Genomic DNA, 15,880 nt, shown 5'->3' on the forward strand with positions numbered 1-15,880 from the left:
ACCACTCCGCCACCCAAGCCAGAGACCACTCGGGCACACAGCCAGAGACCACTCGGCCATCCAAGAAAGAGACTACTGAGCCACCCAAGCCAGAGACCACTCGGCCACCCAAGTTAGAGACCACTCCGCCAACCAAGCCAGAGACCACTCGGGCACACAAGCCAGAGGCCACTCGGCCACCCAAGCCAGAGACCACTCGGGCACACAAGCCAGATACCACTCGGCCACCCAAGTTAGAGACCACTCGGGAACACAAGCCAGAGACCACTCGCCCATCCAAACCAGAGACCACTCGGCCACCCAAGTTAGAGACCACTCCGCCAACCAAGGCAGAGACCACTCGGGCACACAAGCCAGATACCACTCGGCCACCCAAGTCAGAGAGCACTCGGCCACCCAAGTTAGAGAACACTCCGCCACCCAAGCCAGAGACCACTCGGGCACACAAGCCAGAGACCACTCTGCCACCCAAGCCAGAGACCACTCGGCCACCCAAGCCAGAGACCATTCGGCCACCCAAGCCAGAGACCACTCGGCCACCCAAGTTAGAGACCACTCTGCCACACAAGCCAGAGACCACTCGGCCATCCAAGCCAGAGACCACTCGGCCACACAAGCCAGAAAAAAATCTGCCATACACGCCAGAGACCACTCGGCCACCCAAGACAGAGGCCACTCGGCCATCCAATCCAGAGGCCACTCGGCCACCCAAGTCAGAGACCACACGGCCACCCAAGTTAGAGACCACTCCGCCACCCAAGCCAGAGACCACTCGGGCACACAGCCAGATACCACTCGGCCATCCAAGAAAGAGACTACTGAGCCACCCAAGCCAGAGACCACTCGGCCACCCAAGTTAGAGACCACTCCGCCAACCAAGCCAGAGACCACTCGGGCACACAAGCCAGAGACCACTCGGCCACCCAAGCCAGAGACCACTCGGGCACACAAGCCAGATACCACTCGGCCACCCAAGTTAGAGACCACTCGGGCACACAAGCCAGAGACCACTCGCCCATCCAAACCAGAGACCACTCGGCCACCCAAGTTAGAGACCACTCCGCCAACCAAGGCAGAGACCACTCGGGCACACAAGCCAGATACCACTCGGCCACCCAAGTCAGAGACCACTCGGCCACCCAAGTTAGAGACCACTCCGCCACCCAAGCCAGAGACCACTCGGGCACACAAGCCAGAGACCACTCTGCCACCCAAGCCAGAGACCACTCGGCCACCCAAGCCAGAGACCATTCGGCCACCCAAGCCAGAGACCACTCGGCCACCCAAGTTAGAGACCACTCTGCCACACAAGCCAGAGACCACTCGGCCATCCAAGCCAGAGACCACTCGGCCACACAATCCAGAAAAAACTCTGCCATACACGCCAGAGACCACACTGCCACCCAAGCCAGAGGCCACTCGGCCATCCAAGCCAGAGGCCATTCGGCCACCCAAGTCAGAGACCACCCGGCCACCCAAGTTAGAGACCACTCCGTCACCCAAGCCAGAGACCACTCGTGCACACAAGCCAGAGACCACTCGGCCATCAAATAAAGAGACCACTGAGCCACCCAAACCAGAGACCATTCGGTCACCCAAGCCAGCGACCAGTCTTCCACCCAAGCCAGAGACCACTCGGCCACCCAAGCCAGAGACCACTCGGCCACCCAAGCCAGCGACCACTCTTCCACCCAAGCCAGAGACCACTCGGGCACTCAAGCCAGTGACCACTCTGCCACTCAAGCCAGAGACCACTCCGCTACCAAAGACAGATAACAGGCCGCCACTCACACCACAGACCACTCGGCCACCCAAGCCAGAGACCACTCTACCACCCAAGCCAGAGGCCAATCTGCCACCTAAGCCAGAGACCACTCCGCCACCCACACCTTAGACCACCCTGCCAACACGCAAGAGGCCACTCGGCCACCCAAGTTAGAGACAACTCCGCCAACATAGCCAGAGACCACTCGGGCACACAAGCCAGAGACTACTCCGCCACCCAAGCCAGAGACCACTCCGCCACCCAAGCCAGAGACCACTCGGCCACACAAGCCAGAGTCCACTCGGGCACACAAGCCGGAGAGCACTCGGCCACCCAAGCCAGAGAAAACTCTGCCATACACGCCAGAGACCACACTGCCACCCAAGCCAGAGACCACTCGGGCACACAAGCCAGAGACCACCCGGCCACCCAAGTTAGAGACCACTCGGGCACCCAAGCCAGAGACCACTCGGCCATCCAAGCCAGAGACCACTCGGCCACCCAAGCCAGAGACCACTCTGCCACCCAAGCCAGAGACAATTCGGCCACCCAAGCCAGAAACCACTCGGCCACCCAAGGCAGAGACCACACTGCCACCCAAGCCAGAGACCACTCCGGCACACAAGCCAGAGACCACTCTGCCACCCAAGCCAGAGACCATTCGGCCACCCAAGCCAGAGACCACTGAGCCACCCAAGCCAGAGACCACTCGGCCTCCCAAACCAGAGACCACTCTGCCATACACGCCAGAGACCACTCGCCCATCCAAACCAGAGACCACTCGCCCACCCAAGCCAGAGTTCACTCGCCCACCCAAGCCAGAGACCACTCGCCCATCCAAACCAGAGACCACTCTGCCACTTAAGGCAGAGACCACTCCGACACCAAAGACAGATAACAGGCCTCCACTCACACCATAGACCACTCGGCCACCCAAGCCAGAGACCACTCCGCCACCCACACCTTAGACCACCCTGCCAACACGCCAGAGGCCATTCGGGCACCCAAGCCAGAGACAACTCTGCCACCCAAGCCAGAGACCACTCGGCCACCCAAGCCAGAGACCACTCGGCCACCCAAGCCAGAGGCCACTCGGCCATCCAATCCAGAGGCCACTCGGCCACCCAAGTCAGAGACCACACGGCCTCCCAAGTTAGAGACCACTCCGCCACCCAAGCCAGAGGACACACGGGCACACAATCCAGAGACCACTCGGCCATCCAAGAAAGAGACTACTGAGCCACCCAAGCCAGAGGCCACTCGGCCACCCAAGTTAGAGACCACTCGGCCACCCAAGCCAGAGACCACTCAGCCTCCCAAACCAGAGACCACTCTGCCATACACGCCAGAGACCACTCGCCCATCCAAACCAGAGACCACTCGCCCACCCAAGCCAGAGTTCACTCGCCCACCCAAGCCAGAGACCACTCGCCCATCCAAACCAGAGAACACTCTGCCACTTAAGCCAGAGACCACTCCGCCACCAAAGACAGATAACAGGCCGCCACTCACACCATAGACCACTCGGCCACCCAAGCCAGAGACCACTCCGCCACCCACACCTTAGACCACCCTGCCAACACGCCAGAGGCCATTCGGCCACCCAAGCCAGAGACAACTCTGCCACCCAAGCCAGAGACCACTCGGCCACCCAAGCCAGAGACCACTCGGACACCCAAGCCAGAGACCACTCTGCCATACACGCCAGAGACCACACAGCCACCCAAGCCAGTGGCCACTCGACCCTCCAATCCAGAGGCCACTCGGCCTCCCAATTCAGAGACCACACGGCCACCCAAGTTAGAGACCACTCCGCCACCCAAGCCAGAGGACACACGGGCACACAATCCAGAGACCACTCGGCCATCCAAGAAAGAGACTAATGACCCACCCAAGCCAGAGGCCACTCGGCCACCCAAGTTAGAGACAACTCCGCCAACCAAGCCAGAGACCACTCGGGCACACAAGCCAGAGACCACTCGGCCACCCAAGCCAGAGACCACTCGGGCACACAAGCCAGATACCACTCGGCCACCCAAGTTAGAGACCACTCGGGCACTCAAGCCAGAGACCACTCGCCCATCCAAACCAGAGACCACTCGGCCACCCAAGTTAGAGACCACTCCGCCAACCAAGCCAGAGACCACTCGGGCACACAAGCCAGATACCACTCGGCCACCCAAGTTAGAGACCACTCAGTCACCCAAGCCAGAGACCACTCGGCCATCCATGACAGAGACCACTCGGCCACCCAAGCCAGAGACCACTCGGGCACACAAGCCAGATACCACTCGGCCACCCAAGTTAGAGACCACTCAGTCACCCAAGCCAGAGACCACTCGGCCATCCAAGCCAGAGACCACTCGGCCACCCAAGTTAGAGACCACCGCCACCCAAGCCAGAGACCACTCGGGCACACAAGCCAGAGACAACTCTGCCACCCAAGCCAGAGACCACTCGGCCACCAAAGCCTGAGACCATTCGGCCACCCAAGCCAGAGACCACTCGGCCACCCAAGTTAGAGACCACTCTGCCACACAAGCCAGAGACCACTCGGCCATCCAAGCCAGAGACCACTGAGCCACTCAAGCCAGAGACCACTCGGCCACACAAGCCAGAAAAAACTCTGCCATACACGCCAGAGACCACACTGCCACCCAAGCCAGAGGCCACTCGGCCATCCAAGCCAGAGGCCATTCGGCCACCCAAGTCAGAGACCTCCCGGCCACCCAAGTTAGAGACCACTCCGTCACCCAAGCCAGAGACCACTCGTGCACACAAGCCAGAGACCACTCGGCCATCCAATAAAGAGACCACTGAGCCACCCAAACCAGGGACCATTCGGTCACCCAAGCCAGCGACCACTCTTCCACCCAAGCCAGAGACCACTCGGGCACTCAAGCCAGTGACCACTCTTCCACCCAAGCCAGAGACCACTCGGGCACTCAAGCCAGTGACCACTCGGCCACCCAAGCCAGAGACCACTCTGCCACTCAAGCCAGAGACCACTCCGCTGCCAAAGACAGATAACAGGCCGCCACTCACACCACAGACCACTCGGCTACCCAAGCCAGAGACCACTCTACCACCCAAGCCAGAGGCCAATCTGCCACCTAAGCCAGAGACCACTCCGCCACCCACACCTTAGACCACCCTGCCAACACGCCAGAGGCCACTCGGCCACCCAAGCCAGAGACCACTCTGCCACCCAAGCCAGAGACCACTCGGCCACCCAAGTTAGAGACAACTCCGCTAACCAAGCCAGAGACCACTCGGGCACACAAGCCAGAGACTACTCCGCCACCCAAGCCAGAGACCACTCCGCCACCCAAGCCGGAGACCACTCGGCCATCTAAGCCAGAGACCACTCGGCCACCCAAGCCAGAGAAAACTCTGCCATACACGCCAGAGACCACACTGCCACCCAAGTTAGAGACCACTCGGGCACCCAAGCCAGAGACCACTCGGCCATCCAAGAAAGAGACCACTCGGCCACCCAAGTTAGAGACCACTCCGCCAACCAAGCCAGAGACCACTCGGGCACACAAGCCAGAGACCACTCGGCCATCCAAGCCAGAGACCACTCTGCCACCCAAGCCAGAGGACACACGGCCACCTAAGACAGAGGCCACACGGCCACCCAAGCCAGAGACCACTCGGGCACACAAGCCAGAGACCACTCGGCCACCCAAGACAGAGGCCACTCGGCCACCCAAGCCAAAGACCACTCGGCCACCCAAACCAGAGACTACTCAGCCACAAAAGCCAGAGGCCACTCGGTCACTCAAGCCAGATACCACAACGCCACCCAAGCCAGAGACCACTCGGCCATACACGCCAGAGACCACTCGGCCATCCAAGACAGAGACCACTCGGCCACCCAAGCCAGAGACCACTCTGCCACCCAAGACAGAGAGCACTCGGCCACCCAAGCCAGAGACCACTCTGCCACCCAAGCTAGAGACCACTCGGCCATCTAAGACAGAGACCACTCAGCCATACACGCCAGAGACCACTCGGCCACCCAAGACAGAGACCAGTCGGGCACCCAAGCCAGAGACCATTGAGCCACCCAAGCCAGAGACCACTGAGCCACTCAAGCCAGAGACCACTCCGCCACCAAAGACAGAGAACAGGCCGCCCCTCACACCATAGACCACTCGGCCACCCAAGCCAGAGACTACGCTACCACCCAAGACATGGGCCACCTAAGCCAGAGACTACTCCGCCACCCACACCTTAGACCACCCTGCCAACACGCCAGAGACCACTCGGTCACCAAAGCCTGAGCCCACTCGGGCACTCAAACCAGAGACTACTCAGTCACCCAAGCCAGAGACCACTCGGGCACTCAAGACAGAGACCACTCGGCCACCCAAGCCAGAGACCACTCGGCCATCCAAGCCAGAGACCATTGAGCCACCCAAGCCAGAGACCACTCCGCTACTAAAGACAGATAACAGGCCGCCACTCACACCATAGACCACTCGGCCACCCAAGCCAGAGACCACTCGGCCACCCAAGCCAGAGACCACTCGGCCACCCAAGCCAGAGACCATTGAGCCACCCAAGCCAGAGACCACTCTGCCACTCAAGCCAGAGACCACTCCGCTACTAAAGACAGATAACAGGCCGCCACTCACACCATAGACCACTCGGCCACCCAAGCCAGAGACCACTCGGCCACCCAAGCCAGAGACCACTCGGCCACCAAAGCCAGAGACCACTCTGCCACCCAAGCCAGAGACCACTCGGCCACCCAAGGCAGAGACCACTCGGCTACCCAAGTCAGAGACCACTCTGCCACCCAAGCCAGAGACCACTCGGGCCCACAAGCCAGAGACCACTCGGCCATCCAAGCCAGAGACCACCATGCCACCCTAGCCAGAGACCACTCGGCCACCCAAGCCAGAGGCCACTCGGCCATCCAAGCCAGAGGCAACTCGGCCACCCAAGTCAGAGACCACCCGGCCACCCAAGTTAGACTCCGTCACCCAAGCCAGATACCACTCGGGCACACAAGCCAGAGACCACTCGGCCATCCGAAAAGAGACCACTGAGCCACCCAAGCCAGAGACCACTCGGTCACCCATGCCAGAGACCACTCTGCCATACACGCCAGAGACCACTCTGCCACCCAAGCCAGAGGCCACTCGGCCACCCAAGCCAGAGGCTACTCGGCCACCCAAGACAGAAACCATTCGGCCACCCAAGCCAGAGGCCACTCGGTCACCCAAGCCAGAGGCCACTCGGCCACCCAAGACAGAGACCACTCGGCCACCCAAGTTAGAGACCACTCCGCCAACCAAGCCAGAGACCACTCGGGCACACAAGCCAGAGACCACTCCGCCACCCAAGCCAGAGACCACTCGGGCACACAAGCCAGAGACCACTCAGCCACCCAAGCCAGAGACCACTCGGGCACACAAGCCAGAGACCACTCCGCCACCCAAGCCAGAGACCATTCGGACACACAAGCCAGAGACCACTCGGCCATCTATGCCAGAGACCACTCTGCCACCCAAGCCAGAGGCCACTCGGCCACCCAAGACAGAGAACACTCGGCCACCCAAGTTAGAGACCACTCCGCCACACAAGCCAGAGACCACTCGGGCACACAAGCCAGAGACCACTCGGCCATCCACGCCAGAGACCACTCGGGCACACACGCCAGGGACCACTCGGCCACCTAAGCCAGAGACCACTCGGTCACTCAAGCCACAGACCACTCGCCCATCCATACCAGAGACCAATCAGTCACTAAAGCCTGAGACCACTGGGCCACCCAAACCAGAGACTACTCAGTCACCCAAGCCAGAGGTCTCTCGGTCACTCAAGCCACAGAACACTCCGCCACCCAAGCCAGAGACCACTCGGCCATCCAAGCCAGAGACCACTCGGCCATCCAAGCCAGAGACCACTCGGGCACACAAGCCAGAGACCATTGAGCCACCCAAGCCAGAGACCACACTGCCATACACGCCAGAGACCACGCGGCCACCAAAGACAGAGACCACTCGGGCACCCAAGCCAGAGACCATTGAGCCACGCAAGCCAGAGACCACTCTGCCACTCAAGCCAGAGACCACTCCGCCACCAAAGACAGATAACAGGCCGCCACTCACACCTTAGACCACTCGGTCACTCAAGCCACAGACCACTCCGCCACCCAAACCAGAGACCACTCGGTCACCAAAGCCTGAGACCACTCGGCCATCCAAACCAGAGACTACTCAGTCACGCAAGACAGAGACCACTCGGCCCTCCATGCCAGAGACCACTCTGCAATACACGCCAGAGACCACTCGGCCACCCAAGACAGAGATCACTCGGGCACACAAGCCAGAGGCCACTCGGCCATCCATGCCAGAGACCACTCGGGCACTCAAGCCAGAGGCCACTCGGCCAGCCAAGACAGAGACCACTCGGCCACCCACGTTAGAGACCACTCCGCCACCCAAGCCAGAGACCACTCGGCCACCCAAGCCAGAGACCACTCGGGCACACAAGCCAGAGATCACTCGGCCATCCAAGCCAGAGACCATTGAGCCACCCAAGCCAGAGACCACTCGGCCAGCCAAGTAAGAGGCCACTCTTCCACCCAAGCCAGAGACCACTCGGGCACACAAGCCAGAGACCACTCGGCCATCCATGCCAGCGACCACTCGGGCACCCAAGCCAGAGACCACTCGGCCAGCCAAGACAGAGACCACTCGGCCACCCAAGTTTGAGACCACTCCGCCACCCAAGCCAGAGACCACTCGGCCACCCAAGCCAGAGACCACTCGGGCACACAAGCCAGAGATCACTCAGCCATCCAAGCCAGAGACCACTGAGCCACCCAAGCCAGAGACCACTCTGCCACCCAAGCCAGAGACCATTGTGCCACCCAAGCCAGAGACCACTCAGCCATCCAAGCCAGAGACCACTCGGCCATCCAAGCCAGAGACCACTCGGCCACCCAAGCCAGAGACCATTGAGCCACCCAAGCCAGAGACCACTCAGCCATCCAAGCCAGAGACCACTCGGCCATCCAAGCCAGAGACCACTCGGCCACCCAAGCCAGAGACCACTCTGCCACTCAAGCCAGAGACCACTCCGCCACCAAAGACAGATAACAGGCCGTCCCTCACACCATAGACCACTCTGCCACCTAAGCCAGAGACCACTCCGCCACCCACACCTTAGACCACCCTTCCAACACGCCAGAGACCACTCGGTCACCCAAGCCAGAGACCACTCTGCCATACACGCCAGAGACCACTCCGCCACCCAAGCCGGAGCCCACTCGGCCACCCAAGCCAGAGACCACTCTTCCACCCAAGCCAGAGACCACTCGGGCGCACAAGCCAGAGACCACTCCGCCACCCAAGCCAGAGACCATTCGGGCACACAATGCAGAGACCACCCGGCCATCCAAGCCAGAGACCACTCTGCCACCCAAGCCAGAGACCACTCTGCCACCCAAGCCAGAGACCACTCCGCCACCCAAGCCAGAGACAACTCGGCCACCCAAGCCAGAGACCACTCTGCCATACACGCCAGAGACCACTCCGCCACCCAAGCCGGAGCCCACTCGGCCACCCAAGCCAGAGACCACTCTTCCACCCAAGCCAGAGACCACTCGGGCACACAAGCCAGAGACCACTCCGCCACCCAAGCCAGAGACCACTCTGCCACCCAAGCCAGAGACCACTCTGCCACCCAAGCCAGAGACCACTCGGCCACCCAAGCCAGAGACCACTCTGCCATACACGACAGAGGACACTATGCACCCAAGCCAGAGACAACCTCGCCACCCATACCAGAGACCACTCCGCCACCTAAGCCAGATAGCAGACCGCCAATCAAACCACAGACCACTCGGCCTCCCAAGCCAGATACCATTGCGCCATACACGCCAGAGACCACTCGGCCATCCAAGCCAGAGACCACTCTACCACCCAAGCCAGAGGCCACTCGGCCACTAAAGCCAGAGAACACCGCCACCAAAGCCAGATAACAGACCGCCACTCACACCACAGACCACACGGCCACACAAGCCAGAGACCACTCGGCCACCCAAGTTAGAGACCACTCCGCCACCTAAGCCTGAGACGACTCGGGCACAGAAGGCAGGGACCACTCGGCCATCCAAGCCAGAGACCACTGAGCCACCCAAGCCAGGGACCACTCGCTCACACAAGCCAGAGACCACTCGGCCACACAAGCCAGAGAACACTACGCCACCAACGCCAGATAACAGACCGCCACTCACACCTTATACCACTCGGCCTCCCAAGGCAGATACCACTCCGTCATACACGACAGAGACCACTGTACCACACAAGCCAGAGACCACTCTGCCACCTAAGACAGAGACCACTCCGCCACCCACATCTTAGACCACCCTGCCAACACGCCAGAGGCCACTCGGCCACTCAAGCCAGATACCTCACCGCCACCACAGCCAGAGACAACTTCGCCACCCATACCAGAGACCACTCTGCCACCAACGCCAGATAACAGACCGCCACACACACCGTAGACCACTCGGCCATCCAAGCCAGATACAACTACGCCATACACGCCAGAGAACATTCTACTACCCAAGGCAGAGGCCACTCGGCCACCCAATCCAGAGGCCACTCTGCCACCCAAGCCAGAGGCCACTCTGCCACCCACACCAGATACCACTCTGCCACCCAAGCCAGAGGCCACTCTGCCACCCAGCCCAGAGGCCACACCGTCACCCACACCAGAGACCACTCGGCACACAAGCCAGATACCACGCTGCCATACATGACAGAGACCACGCGGCCACCCAAGCCAGAGACCACTCGGGCACACAAGCCAGAGACCACTCGGCCATCCAAGCCAGAGACCACTGAGCCAACCAAGCCAGAGACCACACTGCCACCCAAGCCAGAGGCCACTCGGCCATCCAACCCAGAGGCCACTCGGCCACCCAAGTCAGAGACAACTCGGCCACCCAAGCCAGAGACCACTCGGGCACACAAGCCAGACACCACTCGGCCATCCAAGAAAGAGACCACTGAGCCACCCAAGCCAGAGACCACTCGGTCACCCAAGCCAGAGACCATTCGGCCATCCAAGCCAGAGACCACTCTGCCACCCAAGCCAGAGGCCACTCGGCCACCCATGACAGAGTCCACTCGGCCACCCAAGTTAGAGACCACTCCGCCACCCAAGCCAGAGACCACTCGGCCACCCAAGCCAGAGACCACTCGGGCACACAAGCCCGAGACCACTCAGCCACCCAAGCCAGAGACCACCCGGGCACACAATGCAGAGACCACTCCGCCACCCAAGTCAGAGACCATTCGGGCACACAATGCAGAGACCACGCGGCCATCCAAGCCAGAGACCACTCTGCCACCCAAGCCAGAGACCACTCGGCCACCCAAGCCAGAGACCACTCTGCCATACACGCCAGAGGACACACTGCACCCAAGCCAGAGTCAACCTCGCCACCCATACCAGAGACCACTCGGCCACCCAAGCCAGAGACAACTCCGCCACCTAAGCCAGATAAAAGACCAGCACTCACACCACAGACCACTCGGCCTCCCAAGACAGAGACCACTCCGCCATACACGCCAGAGACCACTCGGCCATCCAAGCCAGAGGCCACTCGGCCACCCAAGCCAGAGACCACCCTGCCACTATAGCCAGAGAACACTCCGCCACCAAAGCTAGATAACAGACCGCCACTCACACCACAGACCGCTCGGCCACCCAAGCCAGAGGCCACTCGGCCACCCAAGACAGAGACCACTCGGCCACCCAAGTTAGAGACCACTCCGCCACCCAAGCCTGAGACGACTCGGGCACAGAAGGCAGAGACCACTCGGCCATCTAAGCCAGAGACCACTGAGCCACCCAAGCCAGGGACCACTCGCTCACACAAGCCAGAGACCACTCGGCCACCCAAGCCAGAGACCACTCGGCCATCCAAGCCAGAGACCACTCCGCCACCCAATCCAGAGACTACTCGGGCACCCAAGTCAGATACCACTCCGCCATACACGCCAGAGACCACTCTGCCTTACACGCCAGGGGCCGCCCGGCCACCCAAGACAGAGGCCACTCTGCCAGCCATACCAGAGACCACTCCGCCACCAACGCCAGATAACAGACCGCCACTCACACGTTAGACCACTCGGCCTCCCAAGGCAGATACCACTCCGCCATACACGACAGAGACCACTCTACCACACAAGCCAGAGACCACTCTGCCACCTAAGACAGAGACCACTCCGCCACCCACATCTTAGACCACCCTGCCAACACGCCAGCGGCCACTCGGCCACTCAAGCCAGATACCTCACCGCCACCACAGCCAGAGACAACTTCGCCACCCATACCAGAGACCACTCTGCCACCAACGCCAGATAACAGACCGCCACTCACACCGTAGACCACTCGGCCATCCAAGCCAGATACCACTCCGCCATACACGCCAGATAAAAGACCAGCACTCACACCACAGACCACTCGGCCTCCCAAGACAGAGACCACTCCGCCATACACGCCAGAGACCACTCGGCCATCCAAGCCAGAGGCCACTCGGCCACCCAAGCCAGAGACCACCCTGCCACTATAGCCAGAGAACACTCCGCCACCAAAGCTAGATAACAGACCGCCACTCACACCACAGACCACTCGGCCACCCAAGCCAGAGGCCACTCGGCCACCCAAGACAGAGACCACTCGGCCACCCAAGTTAGAGACCACTCCGCCACCCAAGCCTGAGACGACTCGGGCACAGAAGGCAGAGACCACTCCGCCATCTAAGCCAGAGACCACTGAGCCACCCAAGCCAGGGACCACACGCTCACACAAGCCAGAGACCACTCGGCCACCCAAGCCAGAGACCACTCGGCCATCCAAGCCAGAGACCACTCCGCCACCCAATCCAGAGACCACTCGGGCACCCAAGTCAGATACCACTCCGCCATACACGCCAGAGACCACTCTACCACCCAAGTCAGAGACCACTCCGACACCCACACCAGATACCACTCTGCCTTACACGCCAGGGGCCGCCCGGCCACCCAAGACAGAGGCCACTCTGCCAGCCATACCAGATACCACTCTGCCATCCACACCAGATACCACTCTGCCACCCACACCAGAGACCACTCCGCCACCAACGCCAGATAACAGACCGCCACCCACACCATAGACCACTCCGCCTCCCAAGGCAGATACCACTCCGCCATACACGACAGAGACCACTCTACCACACAAGCCAGAGACCACTCTGCCACCTAAGACAGAGACCACTCCGCCACCCACATCTTAGACCACCCTGCCAACACGCCAGAGGCCACTCGGCCACTCAAGCCAGATACCTCACCGCCACCACAGCCAGAGACAACTTCGCCACCCATACCAGAGACCACTCTGCCACCAACGCCAGATAAGAGACCGCCACACACACCGTAGACCATTAGGCCATCCAAGCCAGATACCACTCCGCCATACACCCCAGAGAACATTCTACTACCCAAGGCAGAGGCCACTCTGCCACCCACACCAGATACCACTCTGCCACCCAAGCCAGAGGCCACTCTGCCACCCAGCACAGAGGCCACACCGTCACCCACACCAGAGACCACTCGGCCACACAAGCCAGATACCACGCTGCCATACGCGCCAGAGACCACTCGGCCATCCAAGCCAGAGACCACTCTGCCACCCAAGCCAGATACCACTCTGCCATACTGGCCAGAGACGACACGGCCACCCAAACCAGAGACCACTGTGCCACAAATTGCATCTTCAATGATTTTCCCAAATCCGACATCACCATCGTCCGGTATCAGCATTCGGAGGGGTTTTAAACTCAAACTTAAGCCGGAAAACTCCCGGAACAATCATCAAATCATCAACTGAGAGAGTGGCTTTTATCACTCTGCAGGGAGTGAGTGAGGGAATGGGATGGAGTGAGTGAGGGACGGGAGTGGGATGGAGTGAATGAGGGAAGGGATGGGGTAGTGTGAGTGAGTGAGGGGAGTGGGATGGAGTGAGTGAGGGTGGGGAGTGGGATGGAGTGAGTGAGTGAGGGGAGTGGGATGGAGTGAGTGAGAGGAGTGGGATGGAGTGAGTGAGGGGAGTGGGGTTGAGTGAGTGACGGGAGTGGGATGGAGTGAGTGAGGGGAGAGGGGTGGAGTGAGTGAGTGAGGGGAGTGGGATGGAGCGAGTGAGGGGAGTGGGGTGGAGTGAGTGAGTGAGGGGAGCGGGATGGAGTGAGTGAGCGTAGTGGGGTGGAGTAAGTGAGTGAGGGGAGTGGTTTGGAGTGAGTGAGGGGAGTGGGGTGGAGTGAGTGAGGGGAGTGGGATGGAGTGAGTGAGGGGAGTGGGATGGAGTGAGTGAGTGAGGGGAGTGGGATGGAGTGAGTGAGTGAGGGGAGTGGGGTGGAGTGAGTGAGTGAGGGGAGTGGGGTAGAGTGAGTGAGGGGAGTGGGGTGGAGTGAGTGAAGGGAGTGGGGTGGAGTGAGTGAGGGGAGTGGGATGGAGTGAGTGAGGGGAGTGGGATGGAGTGAGTGATGGGAGTGAGGTGGAGTGAGTGAGTGAGGGGAGTGGGATGGAGTGAGTAAGGGGAGTGGGGTGGAGTGAGTGAGTGAGGGGAGAGGGATGGAGTGAGTGAGTGAGGGGAGTGTGGAGGAGTGAGTGAGGGGAGTGGGGTGGAGTGAGTGAGGGGAGTGGGATGGAGTGAGTGAGTGAGGGGAGTGGGATGGAGTGAGTGAGTGAGGGGAGTGGGGTGGAGTGAGTGAGGGGAGCGGGATGGAGTGAGTGAGTGAGGGGAGTGGGATGGAGTGAGTGAGGGGAGTGTAGTAGAGTGAGTGAGGGGAGTGGGGTGGAGCGAGTGAGGGGAGCGAGGTGGAGTGAGTGAGTGAGGGGAGTGGGATGGAGTGAGTGACTGATTGGAGTGGGGTGGAGTGAGTGAGGGGAGTGTGGTGGAGTGAGTGAGGGGAGTGGGGTGGAGTGAGTGAGGGGAGTGGGGTGGAGTGAGTGAGGGGAGTGGGATGCAGTGAGTGAGGGGAGTGGGATTGAGTGAGTGAGTGAGGGGAGTGGGGTGGAGTGAGTGAGTGAGGGGAGTGAAATGGAGTGAGTGAGGTATGTGAGTGTGGTGGAGTGAGAGAGTGCGGGGAGTGGGATGGAGAGAGTGAGTGAGGGGAGTGGAATGGATTGAGTGAGTGAGGGGAGTGGAATGTAGTTTCTCTCTCTCTCGTACCTATTCTCTCTCTCTTGCTGTATTTCTCTCTCTCACTCATTCTCTCTATCTTGCTGTATCTCTCTCACACTCATTCTCTCTATCTTGCTGTATCTCTCTCTCACACACATTCTCTCTGTCTTGCTGTATCTCTCTCTCACACACACATTCTCTCTATCTTGCGGTTTCTCTCTCTCACACACATTCTCTCTTTCTTGCTGTGTCTCTCTCACACACACATTCTCTCTATCTTGCTGTATTTCTCTCTCTCACTCATTCTCTCTATCTTGCTGTATCTCTCTCACACTCATTCTCTCTATTTTGCTGTATCTCTCTCTCACACACATTCTCTCTATCTTGCTGTGTCTCTCTCACACACATTCTCTCTATCTTGCTGCATCTCTCTCTCATTCATTCTCTCTAGGTTGCTGTATCTCTCTCAAACACTCATTCTCTCTATCTTGCGTATCTCTCTCTCACACTCATTATCGATTTCATGCTGTATCTCTCACTCAGACACATTCTCTCTATCTTGCTGTATCTCTCTCTCACACACTCATTCTCACTATCTTGCTGTATCTCTCTCTCACACACATTATCTCTCTCTTTCTGTGTCTCTCTCACACACACATTTTCTATATTATGCTGTATCTCTCTCTCACACACATTCTCTCTATCTTGCTGTGTCTCTCACACACACACTTTCCCTATCTTTCTTATCGCTCTCTCACACACACATTCTCTCTATCTTGCTGCATTTCTTCTCTCTCACACATTCTCTCTATCTTGCTGAATCTCTCTCACACACACATTCTCTCTAACTTGCTGTATCTACCTCTCGCACACACGTTCTCTCTATCTTGCTGTATCTCTCTCTCTCACTCATTCTCTCCA

The sequence above is a fragment of the Scyliorhinus torazame genome, chromosome 20 (genome assembly GCF_047496885.1).
Source record: "Scyliorhinus torazame isolate Kashiwa2021f chromosome 20, sScyTor2.1, whole genome shotgun sequence".
In the NCBI taxonomy this organism is placed as follows: Eukaryota; Metazoa; Chordata; class Chondrichthyes; order Carcharhiniformes; family Scyliorhinidae; genus Scyliorhinus; species Scyliorhinus torazame.